Genomic DNA, 14,622 nt, shown 5'->3' on the forward strand with positions numbered 1-14,622 from the left:
GCGACAACTGGCAGAGGAACTTCAGCGGGATCCATGGCCGGATCTACTGGCACGATCCCGGCTGGTAGGAGGTGGATCCTCTGTGCCAGAGAGGGATTGGCGTGGACCGTGCTAGTGGACCGGTTCTAAGTCACTACTGGTTTTCACCAGAGCCCGCCGCAAAGCGGGATGGTCTTGCTGCGGCGGTAGTGACCAGGTCGTATCCACTAGCAACGGCTCAACCTCTCTGACTGCTGAAGATAGGCGCGGTACAAGGGAGTAGACAAAGGCAAGGTCGGACGTAGCAGAAGGTCGGGGCAGGCAGCAAGGATCGTAGTCAGGGGCAACGGCAGGAGGTCTGGAACACAGGCTAGGAACAAACAAGGGAACGCTTTCACTAGGCACAAGGGCAACAAGATCCGGCGAGGGAGTGCAGGGGAAGTGAGGTATATATATGGAGTGCACAGGGGAACACACTAATTAGAACCACTGCGCCAATCAGCGGCGCAGTGGCCCTTTAAATCGCAGAGACCCGGCGCGCGCGCGCCCTAGGGAGCGGGGCCGCGCGCGCCGGGACAGGACCGACGGAGAGCGAGTCAGGTACGGGAGCCGGGGTGCGCATCGCGAGCGGGCGCCACCCGCATCGCGAATCGCATCCCGGCTGGAGGCGGTATCGCAGCGCACCCGGTCAGTGGATCTGACCGGGGCGCTGCAGTAACGAGGATGAGGCGAGCGCTCCGGGGAGGAACGGGGACCCGGAGCGCTCGGCGTAACACTTATTTTACACACTTCATGTTTTTAGCCAAGCACCTTGGGTATTAAGTGCTATACAGTTAACCTTGGTTATCTAATTTTCTACCTAGTCGAGCTGCACAACCCCCCCGTTACACTACACATGAAGAACAGCCCTCTCGGCCCAACAACCAATGTTAATGTGCAAAATAGGTCTATGAAACTGTGGGGGGGGGGCACCACACAGGGGCAGTAAAGTGAGAACAAAAGTAGGAACAAATATAGATGAAAGAACACTAAAATACTAGAAAAGGGATTTAAAAAATGTATCCCCCCCCCCATTTTTGCACCTGAACCCCGAAAATTCAGATGATGCCTCTAAAACAAAAAATTGGGTTTCCTAATCTCACAGATGTATTTTCTGTACTTGTGTGTATGATTCCATTTAGACATAATCCTGACAAGTTTACCTCAGTATCTCTGTCCTTAAGGTGCCCTTACACCTTCAACTATAAATGGCTGAACTTGCTGCCTTCGGTGGGTTAAGACAAATGTTTGAGGTGTATGGTGGTCTTTTGACTCTCCTCCTTTCTACAGATGATATCAGTAGATGATATCAGTAGAAAGGAGGATAAGGCTTGTTGAATCCTTATCACCTTACCCAATTACTTGGAATGAAATAAGCCAGTGCCAGAGCAGTCGGCTGTGGCTTACCCCTCCCCACAGAGGAAACAGAGGAGAGATAACTGTTTGGTTGACAGTTTTTGAAAGTGCATGGCCATCTTGCCATCTTAACACTCAATTCAATGATCGACTTTTATAGCAAATTCATTGTTACCACATAAATTATCTGGACCAGGCTTCCCCAAGCTCAAGTTAGGTAATAAATTGCATCTAGATTTATTTTATACTACATCGTGAATGAGCTTTACAGCCTTCACCTTTGGGTCAGAAGACCATTACCAATGGAGGAGGAAATGGCTGTAGATGAATTGATAGACAAAGGAAGCACTTGCTCCAGCTCACCCTCTAGGTCCCTCTGCAGCACAGACTTGTGCAAGGCAGCACAAAGCAGCATACAGTATATAGACGAACAGGGACGTCCAGCACAGAGTCGTGAAAACAAGGTCCATCGTTATTGTATATAGCCAGCATCAGGAACAGATTCTGACGAGTTTCAAGTGCAAATGTGCACTCTTAATCACACAATCGTACAAGACTCCCTGTTCATTTATAAATTAATCGATGTACCCTTTAGTAGGTCAAAGGGGTCAATCGCTCCAGCTTTAAGGCCCAGCTCTAAGAGGTCCACATTTTTTAGGAATGGACAAACATTTGTAGTAAGAGGCCTCATTTACAATTTCATTTGAAAATACAAATTAACTATGGATGTAATACTGATTGTTTCTTTCACAATCCCTTTCATTGCCTCCATATTGTATCCATTTTTGTTCCATATTTTATTTTATCTTTTACATTTTTTTTTGTTTAGGGTTTCTTTTTTTTTAAAGAATAAATTCAATTTTTTTGCAGTTGATTGGGACCTTGCTGAAAAACAGAACAAATACTGATACTGAAATGTGCAAAAGAAGCATGCATTTTTAAATTTAACCCTTCAAAAAGGCACCCATACAAATCCATTGGAACATGCTGTGCATTACAAACAAAAAAAAAAAAAAAAACACTATCCTCTGTCTGTGTCAGGTCCAGAGTAGGAGAGCTTCATTATGGGGATTTGCTCCTGCTCTTGACAGTTCCTGACATGGACAGAGGTGTCAGCATAGAGCACTGTGGTCAGCTTGGAAAGAACTACACAACTTCCTCTGTAGTATACAGCAGCTGAAAAGTACTGGAAGGATTAAGATTGTCATATAGAAGTAATTTACAAATCTTTCTGGCATCAGTTGATTTGAAAACATTTTTTTTCCCCCTCCATAGTACCCCTTTAAATATAGCCTGAAACTATGCTCACTCCAAGGGTCAAGTCCTTGGGAAAAAAGTGTGGGAACTCAAGGGCTGGCCCTGCTAATGGGAAAGTCGTTCCTGCTGTGGAAAAAGTGCAGGAACTCAGTTCCCAAGCATTCCTGCTTGGAATGCTTGGAATCTGGTCATTTTTGGAGCTGTAAAATATTTTTTAACCATTGGATTCTGCAATTTTTAACTTAAGGCATTAATGTCATTAAAAACAACTTTGATTGTAAGTTTTTACCTGGGTGAAGCTAGTTTACATTGTGCTCCGTTCCTTGGCCGGCATAGAATTCTGTACAAAGGTTGGATCTGCCGGCTGAGTAGTGGAGCACAATGACAGCATGTCAAATGTTGTCTTTAATGACTATAATGCTTTGATTTAAAAAAATTAAAAAAACACCGCTTTTTTTCAGCTCATTGTGGCCCAAAAAACTTTTCAGCTGGTTTGCAAACTGCATAATTGCATTTTCTCTTGTAAAAAAATAAATAAATAAATAATAAAAAAAGGTCAATAATGGAGAAAAACAAAAACAAAACAGACTAAATGGAAGCAAAAACTGCTAAAAATGTAGCTGTTTTTGCATGAAAAACTTTTTTTTTTTGTTGAGGCTGAAAGTACAGACTAAAAACTGAAGATCGCCCCCATAAGAGAGGTTCACTAGACAGGCACACTGAAACTTTTTGGTCCAACATTATCATTCAAAGACATTCATACATAGAGCAGTGTTTCCCAAGAAGGGTGCCTCCAGCTGTTGCAAAACTACAACTCCCAGCATGCCTGGACAGCCTTTGGCTGTCCGGGCATGCTGGGAGTTGTAGTTTTGCAATAGCTGGAGACACCCTGCTTGGGAAACACTGCCAAAGAGACTGATCACTTGGCTGTAATAGGTCCCATAGACAGAGGGGACCCTGCCCTGGTTTAGGTGGTAAAAGCCTTTTCAATATTTGCCCCTACAAAGAAAATATATTAATGAATAAGAAGGCATGGACTCCGCCATGGAAAGGTTTTTGATGGAAGTAATACAACAGGCAAAAACCTGGCACCATAATGGAGTTGCCCAGTTGCCCATAGCAACCAATCAGATCGCTTCTTTCATTTTGCAGAGACCTTTTTAAAAAATGAAAGAATAAATCTGATTGGTTGCCACGGGCAACTGGGCAACATTTCCTCTGCACAGGTTTGATAAATCTTTTTTTTTTTTTTTTTTAACACCTGCAACTCCACAAAGTCTTAAACTGTTACCGAGCATAAAACCCGAATGCCACTTAAAGACATTTTTCCTGAAATAGCCCAAGTTTATTCAGTCTACTTGTCCAAATGTGAAATAAATGTTTTAGTGATTTAAGCTTTTAATCTAAGTCGGCTCCTTTTGAACATGAAAGCCAAAGGGCGCTATTCGTTTAAAACGCCTCATTTAGATTAAATATGTCATTGCAGGCGACCTTTTTTATGCTCACATTTTTCCAACCGTGATCTCATGAACAAATAGCGACTGTTAATGTTGGCGCGTGTGTCGGCAAAACCGACTGTGTGGGACCAGAAATGACTGCAGCGTTAGGTCAAAGCTTTAGATCCCGAGCTACGAGAAAGTAAGAAAGAGGAAAAATGATGATTGTATTTCCATCCCTTGTTCAAAAGAGACGGAAAAAATGGCAAATTCCAGGTTAAATAAAAAGTCTGAACAGTCCAGAAATGTCTAGAATTTTAGAGTTCTTAATAATTCTTAAAGCGTATCTGTCAGATACCACAAAAAAAATAAAAAATAATAATAATAATATGTTACTCAGTACCTAATCCTGACCAGGTACATCTAATTTTTATGCCTCTATCGCCTATATTTATTAGAAAAATCCCTAGGGGACCATCTAGTGGTGGAATTTTCAGGAGCCATTTTCTTTATTAAATATTCAAAACATTTTAACCCCTTAACGACAATGGACGTAAATGTACGTCATGGTGACGTGGTACTTAGCGCACCATGACATACATTTATGCGCCACCATGATCACAAGCACCAGAGCTGTGCTCGCTTCATGCTCGGTAGGTCCCGGCTGCTATCAGCAGCCAGGGACCCGCCGGTAATGGCGGACATCCGCCATTGCTCGGATGTCCGCCATTAACCCCTCAGATGCCGTGATCAATACAGATCACAGAATCTGCGGCAGTGCGGTACTTTGAATGGATGGAACCGATCATCCAGAATGGCGGCCGGAGGTCGCCTCACCTGGCTCCTGCCATCTCCCGGGGTCTTCTGCTCTGGTCTGAGACCAGAGCAGAAGATGACCGATAATACTGAGCAGTGCTGTGTCCTATACATAGCACTGAACAGTATTAGCAATCAACTGATTGCTATGAATAGTACCCTATGGGGACATAAAAAGGGTAGAAAAAAGTGTTAAAAAATGTAAAATAAAAAAGTTAAAAAAATGTGAAAAATCCCCTCCCCAATAAAAAAGTTAAACGTCCGTTTTTCCCCTTTTACCCCGAAAAAAGCGTAAAAAAAATAATTAATACACATATTTGGTATCGCTGCGTGCGTAAAAGTCTGAACTATTAAAATATATTGTTAATTATCCCTTACGGTGAACGGAGTAAACGTAAAAAAAATTAAAAAAATCCAAAATTGCTGCTTTTTTGTCGCATTTTATTCCAAAAAAATTATAAAAAATTAATAAAAAGTAAAACCTAAGCAAAAGTGGTACTGATAAAAACTACAGATGATGGCACAAAAATGAGCCCTCAAATCGCCCCATATACGGAAAAATAAGAAAGTTATAGGTGGTCAAAATAGGGCAATTTCAAACATACTAATTTTGTTAAAATGGTTTGAGATTTTTTTTTAAGCGGTACAATTATAGAAAAGCATATAATCATGGGTATCATTTTAATCGTATTGACCGACAGAATAAAGAAAACATGTAATTTTTACCGGAAAGTGTACAGCGTGAAAACAAAACCTTCCAAAATTTGCTAAATTGCGGTTTTCTTTTCAATTTTCCCAACATAAATAATATTTGTTTGGTTGCGCCATACATTTTATGGTAAAATAAGTGATGAAATTACAAAGTACAATTGGTGATGCAAAAAACAAGCACTCAAATGGGTCTGTGGATGGAAATATAAGAGAGTTATGATTTTTAGAAGCTGAGGAGGAAAAAAATGAAAATGCAAAAATAAAATTGGTCTGGTCCTTAAGGCCAAATGGGCCTGGTCCTTAAGGGCTTAAACAACCATATTGGAAAAGGTCTTTATTTTTCATCAGTAACAACATATACAAAGTTTTTGGATCTGACAGTGCACATTTAAAGTTGAAGAAAGAGTCCTTCAAATTCAACGTACCGTATTTATCGGTGTATAACAGGCATTTTTTAGGCTAAAATGTTTAGCCTAAAGTCTATCTGCGTGTTATATGTCAATAAGCCGCTGCAGTTCAATTATTTAAAGCGGGCGCTTTAAATCAATGACTGCAGCGGCTTTTGCAGGTCCAGAGACCTGCCGTCGCTGCCGGCTTCTCTGCCCCTGCCTATCCTGGGGTCCAGAGACTGCCGGTGCCGCTGCCCCATTACCTCCCCCATCCCCCCCCGGTTTTTCTGACCCTGCATAAGCCCCCAGGAAAGGCCGTCGCTGCCCGCTTCTCTCCCCCTGCCTTTCCTGTGGTCTAGAGCCCTGCTGCTGCTGCCGCTTCTCTCCCCCTGGCTATCGGCGCCGCTGCCCCATTGCCTCCCCCATCCCTGGTTTAATGTTTACCTGTTGCCGGGGTCGGGTCCGCGCTGCTTCTGGCTCCGGTCTGTGGTGCTTCTGGCTCCGGTGTGGCGTCTATGCGTCGTTGCTATGCGCTGCGAGGCGCAATGACGAGTGATGCAACGTCACTCGTCATTGTGTAGCACAGCGCATAGCAACAACACATAGATGCCACACCGGAGCCAGAAGCACTGTGGACTGGAGCCAGAAGCAGCGCGGACCCGACCCCGGTAACAGGTAATCATAAAACCGGGGATGCGGGAGGCAATGGGGCAGCGGCGTCGATAGCCAGGGGGAGAGAAGCGGTGGCAGCAGGGCTCTAGACCCCAGGAAAGGCAGGGGGAGAGAAGCGGGCAGCGACGGCCTCTCTCCCCGTGCCTTTCCTGGGGGCTTCTGCGGGGTCAGAAACAGTGTATCGGGGTATACACATGCACTACCACGCACTTTCATTTTACCAAGGATATTTGGGTAAAAAACTTTTTTTACCCAAATATCCTTGGTAAAATGAGGGTGCGTGTTATAGGCCGGAGCGTGGTATACCCCGCTAAATACATTATATACCTATTGTGTCCCTACTGTGTTGATCCAGAGGAAGACAAAAAACACTTATGAAGCTGATGCCAATTTTAGAAAAATTTGATATGGCCGATTCGACAAATTTTCAAAAATAATTTGGTTCGGTCTGAATTTATTTGCAGCGAATGTGTATTAAAAGAGGTTTTCTGGCCTACAGAGAGCCTCAATAGGGGTGTAGAACACTTTGCCTTGCTGTAATATGCATAGAGTGTGTGCTGGGATAGTGAAATAATACTGTTATTCAGTATGACATGCAGATTACAGACGTCGCTATTAGAATCACTGTCGTATAGTGGAGGTGGCGGAAGCATGAGGAGACCATATAGTGGCTGAATGACACATCCTGGAGTTGGCGGCAGCATAAGTAGACCATATAATGGCTGAATGACACAGCCTGGAGTTGGCGGCAGAATGAGGGTACCATGTAGTGGCTGAATGACACAGCCTGGATTTGGCGTCAGCATGAGGAGACCACATAGTGGCTGAATGACACAGCGTGGAGGTGGCGGCAGCATGAGGAGACCATATAGTGGTTGAATGACCCAGCCTGGACGTGGCAACAGCCTGACAAGACCATAGGGCCTCACAATTGAAAATATTAACCACTTAAGGTCTATCTGCTGCTGATGAGTTGCTTCACTATGCGGGTGAAGAAATCTACTCATCAGCGACTGTAGACTCAGGCTGCTGCTACTGATGGAGCTGGAATTGCTCCTGCCACCCCTCCCCAGCAGCCATGGCAGTGAAAGGTGAGCGCAGAGCGTCCCCTGAGTCAGACCTGCGAGAGGATGGACAATGGTGCAGATTGGCATTGGCCAACTGACTACATAGGATGTGTCTGTAGTAGGTCAGTTTGTCCTCCCTCTCAGTGGTGTAGAAAATGCCCTCATTTTGTGCCGGTAGTGAGGGTCCAATAAGGTGGAGAGCCAGGAGTCATCCCGCTGCCGAATAGTGACAATTCGGTGGTCACTACACAAGCAAGTGAGCATGCATCGTGCCATTTGTGCAAGTGACTCGGAGGGACTCCCGGCCTCCATCTCCACTGCATACTGCCACAGTGAGTCTGGGTCCTCTGTCTCGCCTTCCTCATAACCCTCTAGCTCCTCTAGAAGCTCCTCCTCTCCTGTCAGATGACTAGAAAAACCACTCATCTCGTGAAACCTAAACTGTGCTCCACTGTGCCCCTCCCCCTCCTCAGCCTCCTCCAGTTCAGCCCCCACAGGGCTCATGTGGCCGTGAGATGTAGGCACCACGTCTCCAGTGCCCTGACCAGCCATAATCTCCATGGAAATGAAGTAGTGGAATGATGTCACAGGAACAATGGCCTGAGAGCATGGAGGAGGAAGCGGAGTGACCTGTCCAAGTTGCTGTTGTGACTGTGCAGGAACCACAATTACCCAGTGGGCCGTGAAGGACGTCTATTGTCCCTGACTGTAGTTACAGCTCCACACATTGGCACTGTCGTGCACTTTGGTACACACCGACAGGCTTAAGGACTGGCCCACCCACTATGGCTCGGCACAAGCCATCAGTTCTCTGAAAGGTGCAGAGTCCACCACTTGAAAAGGGAGGGACTGCAGCATCAGCAATTTGGACAGGAGCACATTCAGCTTCTGCGCCGTTGGATGAGTGGGCGCATACTGCTGTCTCTTGGACATAGCTTTGCCGATGGATTGTTGGCGGAATGACTGACTCAAAGTAGGAGGAGCACAATCATCTGGAGTGACAGAAGAGGGGTATGACACACAGCTCCCTTCAGCTGAGGTGGTGGAACCTTGGCTGGCTGAAACAGGGAGCGGCGTGCCACTGGGTGATGCAGCAGGCTGGACCACCACATTGGATTCACGGTTCTCCCAGGCCGCTTTATGGTGACGCTGCATATGTTGACGCAGTGCCGTGGTGCCAACATTGGGACCTTGGCCACGCTTCACCTTCTGCTGACACATCTTGCATGTGGCCAAGTTAGCCTCCTCTGGTTGCTTGATGAAAAACTGCCACACCGCCAAGTAGCTGACTTTCCCTCCAAAAGTCTGCACTGACTGACTGCTACTTCGCCGACTCGAGGAACCCCTGTTCCACTACCTCCTGGTCTATACCGGGCATGTTTGGCTCCAGACTTACCACTTCTGCCACCATGCTCACTCCCAACCATGCTACCAACTTGCTGGCTAAGCTGCTGCCTCATGAGCAATCTGCAACCCTCTTCTCCTGATGATGATGAAGCCCCTTCTGCACCCGGCTTCCAAGTGCGATCGGCTTCATTATCATTGGGTTATGTCTGCATGTCTCTGATGTCCTCCTCAGGTTTCTCAACAGTGTCTGCTTCAAGAGTCTGAACGCTCGCAACACCACCTCCCATGCCACTCTTCTCATCACTACTTGCCCGCCTAGCAGAGGAAGCGGTGGATGTCTCCTCCACCTATTGGCTGGGCAGTAGCTGCTGACTGTCCTCTAGTAGATCACCCTCACTAAACAGTGGAGCTGAACCCACAGCATACAATCTTCTGTGGGGCAGGAAACAGCATAAGACAGTGGCAATTGGAAGACAGGGACTGCTCCCGGGCCATGCCAACTGAGGGTAGTGTCTGAGGAACCCACCAACTGTTTACTGGGAGTATCAGATGTCACTTGTGAGTGGATGACCGAGTTAAAGGGGTATTCCAGGCCAAAACTTTTTTTTATATATATCAACTGGCTCCGGAAAGTTAAACAGATTTGTAAATTACTTCTATTAAAAAATCGTAATCCTTTCAATAGTTATTAGCTTCTGAAATTGAGTTGTTGTTTTCTGTCTAACTGCTCTCTGATGACTCACGTCCCAGGAGCTGTGCAGTTCCTACGGGGATATTCTCCCATCATGCACAGCTCCCGGGACGTGACGTTATCATTGAGCAGTTAGACAGAAAACTTCAGAAGCTAATAACTATTGGAAGGATTAAGATTTTTTAATAGAAGTAATTTACAAATCTGTTTAACTTTCCGGAGCCAGTTGATATACATATATATAAAAAAAGGTTTTGCCTGGAATACTCCTTTAACCCCTTAACCCCTTAAGGACACATGACGTACTGGAACGTCATGTGTCCACTCCCGATCTATAACGCGGGGCCACGGCGTGGCCCCGCGTCATAGCGGTTCGGGCCCGGCCTCTAACAACGGCCGGGACCCGTGGCTAATAGCGCGCGGCATTGATCGCTGTGCCGCGCGCTATTAACCCTTTAGACGCGGCGTTCAAAGTTGAACGCCGCGTCTAAAGTGAAACCGAAAGCATGCCGGCTAGCTCAGTGGGCTGTTCGGGATAGCCGCGGTGAAATCGCGGCATCCCGAACAGCTGACAGGACAGCGGGAGGGCCCCTACCTGCCTCCTCGCTGTCCGATCGCCGAATGACAGCTCAGTGCCTGAGATCCAGGCATGAGCAGTCATGCGGCAGAATCATCGATCACTGGTTTCTTATGAGAAACCAGTGATCAATGTAAAAGATCAGTGTGTGCAGTGTTATAGGTCCCTATGGGACCTATAACACTGCAAAAAAAAGTGCAAAAAAAAAGTGAATAAACATCATTTAACCCCTTCCCTATTAAAAGTTTGAATCACCCCCCTTTTCCCATAAAAGAAAAAACACAGTGTAAATAAAAATAAAAATAAACATAAATGGTATCGCCGCGTGCGGAAATGTCCGAATTATAAAAATATATCGTTAATTAAACCGCACGGTCAATGGCGTGCGCGCAAAAAAATTCCAAAGTCCAAAATAGTGCATTTTTGGTCACTTTTTATATCATGAAAAAATGATCAATAAGTCCTATCAATGCAAAAATGGTACCGTTAAAAACTTCAGATCACGGCGCAAAAAATGAGCCCTCATACCGCCCCATACACGGAAAAATAAAAAAGTTATAGGGGTCAGAAGATGACAATTTTAAACGTATTAATTTTCCTGCATGTAGTTATGATTTTTTCCAGAAGTCCGACAAAATCAAACCTATATAAGTAGGGGATCATTTTAATCGTATGGACCTACAGAATACATATCAGGTGTCATTTTTACCGAAAAATGTACTACGTAGAAACGGAAGCCCCCAAAAGTTACAAAACAGCGTTTTTTTTTTAATTTTGTCGCACAATGATTTTTTTTCCCGCTTCACCATAGATTTTTGGGCAAAATGACTGACGTCATTACAAAGTAGAATTGGTGGCGCAAAAAATAAGCCATTATATGGATTTTTAGGTGTAAATTTGAAAGAGTTATGATTTTTTAAAGGCAAGGAGCAAAAAACGAAAATGCAAAAATGGAAAAACCTCCGGTCCTTAAGGGGTTAAGGACCCGGGCTTTTTCCGTTTTTTCATTTTCAATTTTTCCTCCTTAACTTTAAAAAACCATAACTCTTAAAAATTTTCACCTAAAATTATATATAATGGCTTAATTTTTGCGTCACTAATTCTACTTTGTAATGACATTAGTCATTTTACCCAAAAATCTACGGTGAAACGGGAAAAAAAATCAATGTGCGACAAAATTGATGAAAAAACACTATTTTGTAAGTTTTGGGGGCTTCTATTTTTACGCAGTACATTTTTTGTCAAAAATGATACCTTATCTTTATTCTGTAGGTCCATACGGTTAAAATGATACCCTACTTGTATAGGTTTGAATTTGTATCACTTCCGAAAAAAATCATGAATATATGCAGGAAAATGTATACGTTTAAAATGGTCATCTTTTGACCCCTATAACTTTTTTATTTTTCTGTGTTCAGGGCGCTTTGAGCACTCATTTTTTGCGCCGTCATCTGAAGTTTTTAGCGGTACCATTTTTGTTCTGATCAGACTTTTTGATCACTTTTTATTCACTTTTTTGTGGTATAAAAAGTGATCAAAAAAGCGCTATTTTGGATTTGGAATTTTTTTGCGCGTACGCCATTGAACGAGCGGTTTAAAAAGCGGTATATTTTTATAAATCGGACATTTCCGCACGCGGCGATACAACATATGTTTATTTTTATTATTATTTACATAATGTTTTTTTTTATTTTTGGAAATGCCGGGTGATTCAAACTTTTATTAGGGGAAGGGATAATTGAAAGGGTTAATGATTTTTTTACACTTTTCTTATGCAACATTATAGCTCCCATAAGGGGCTATAACATTGCATTTACTGATCTTTTACACTGATTGATCCATCTCCATAGGAATGGATCAAACAGTGTTTTCGGCGATTGAATGCTCAAGCCTGGATCTCAGCACAGGAGAAGGTAAGAAGACCTCCTCCTGTGCTACAGCTGTTCGGGATGCCGCGATTATACCGCGGCGATCCCGAACAGCTCCCTGAGCTAGCCGGGCACTTTTACTTTCGTTTTTAGCCGCGCGGCTCAGCTTTGAGCGCGCGGCTAAAGGGTTAATAGCGCGCGGCACAGCGATCAGTGCCACGCGCTATTAGAGGCGGGTCCCGGCTTCACTATGACGCCGGGCCCGCCGCAATATGATGCGGGGTCACCGTGTGACTCCACGTTATATCGCAGGACCGGGACTCATGACGTATGCATACGTCATGGGTCCTTAAGAGGTTAACCAATCAATGACGGCAGATGGGTTGCTGGTGAAGACACGACATTTAGCTTACACCGGCTGAGTGCATATATGTTACACTTATTAGAGGAGGACAATACGCTCCACTACACTAAAAAATTGTATTTGGCTACAAAAGCAGGTGTGTAGTTTTGGCTGGCCTTTCAAAGTTACTAGGCCCTTATGTCTTTAACAGCAACAAAATCATACACCACGTAGGTGTACGTACAGTTTACACTTATGAGGGGAGGACAATACGCCCCACTACTCTTAACCCCTTAAGCACATGTGCCATAAATGTACGGAGCCGCATAGCACCTCTTAGCGCACAGCGCCGTACATTTACGGCGCAGCTGTGACAACAAGTGCAGGACATGCGCTCGCTTCATTCCCGGCAGGTTTCGCCGGCTGTCAGCAGCCGTGGACCCGCCGATAATGGCGGACATCAGCGATCGCGCTGATGTCTGCCATTAACCCCTCAGGTGCCGTGATCAATACAGATCACAGCATCTGCAGCAGTGCGACACTTATAATGGCTGATCTGATCACCTGCGGCACTGCCGTGGGGATCAGATCAGCCAAAATGGCGGACAGAGGTCCCCTCACCTGCCTCTGTCCATCTCCCGGGTCTTCTGCACTGATCTGCCTTCCAGCAGATCAGAGCAGAAGTTTGATGATAAAACTGATCTTTGCTATTCCCTATGCATAGCACTGAACAGTATTAGCACTCTACTGATTGCTATAAATAGTCCCCTATAAGCGTAAAAAAACATTTTTTTTAAAAATGTAAAAAATCCCCTCCCCAATAATGTTTTTAATCACATTTTTTCCCCATATTAATACATAAAAGCGTAAAAAAAATTATAAATAATAAACATATTTGGTGTTGTTGCATGCGTAAATGTACACACTATAAAAATATTATGTTAATGATCCCCTATGGCAAACGGCGTAAATGTTTAAAAAAAAAGTAAAAAATGTCAGCTTTTTTGTCACATCAACTGCAAAAGAATTTAATAAAAAGCGATCAAAAAGTCACATATACGCAAATCTGGTACCAAAACAAACTACAGATCATGGCGCAAAAAATGAGCCCTCACAAATCCCTGACTACAGTAAAATAATAAAGTTAGAGGTGGTCAAAATAGGGTAATTTTAAACATACTTATTTTGTAAAATAAGTTTGAGATTTTTTTAAAGCAGTACAATAATAGAAAAGTATGTAACCATGGGTATCATTTTAATCGTATTGACCCAGAGTATAAAGAAAACCATAAAGTGTACAGAGTGAAAACGAACCCCCCAAAATTAGCAAAATTATAATTTTCGTTAAAATTTCTTTACACAAAAAATAATTTTGGGTTTACCATACATTTTAGGGTAAAATGAGTGATGTCATTACAAAGTACAACTGGTCATGCAAAAAACAAGCTCTCATATGGGTCTGGGAATGGAAATATAAAAGAGTTATGAATTTTAGAAGGCAAGGAAGAAAAAACTAAAACGCAAAAATAAAATTGGCTGCGTCCTTAAGGTAAAAATGGGCTGAGTCCTTAAGGGGTTAAAACTGTATTAGGCTACAAAAACCAGTGTGTAGCTGTGGCTGGCCTTTCACAGTAACTAGGACCAAATTAGATTAACAGAAAAATATATAAAGGACACCACGTAGGTGTACGTACAGTTTACACTTATGAGAGGTGGACAATACACTCTGCTACAAACTGTATAAGGCTATAAAAACAAGTGTGTAGATTTGACCTTTCACAGTAACTAGGCCCAAATTAGTTTGACAGGGGAAAAAAAGTACACAATTTATGTATGTACAGGTTACACTTATGAGAGGACAATACGCTCCGCTATGCAACCTGTATTAGGCACTAAAATCAGGTGACTATGGCATTTAGTGCTCAGTGCCCTAACTGGCCACTATTAGCTTTAGAGTTGTAGTACACACTAGTAGTGCAGCACAGAGTCGCTGTGTAGTACAGCCTAGTACAGTATTATTATGCACTAATAACAGGTGACTATGGCTAATTGTGCTCACCCTGACTGGCCCCTA

The sequence above is a fragment of the Hyla sarda genome, chromosome 5 (assembly GCF_029499605.1).
Source record: "Hyla sarda isolate aHylSar1 chromosome 5, aHylSar1.hap1, whole genome shotgun sequence".
Classification (NCBI taxonomy): domain Eukaryota; kingdom Metazoa; phylum Chordata; class Amphibia; order Anura; family Hylidae; genus Hyla; species Hyla sarda.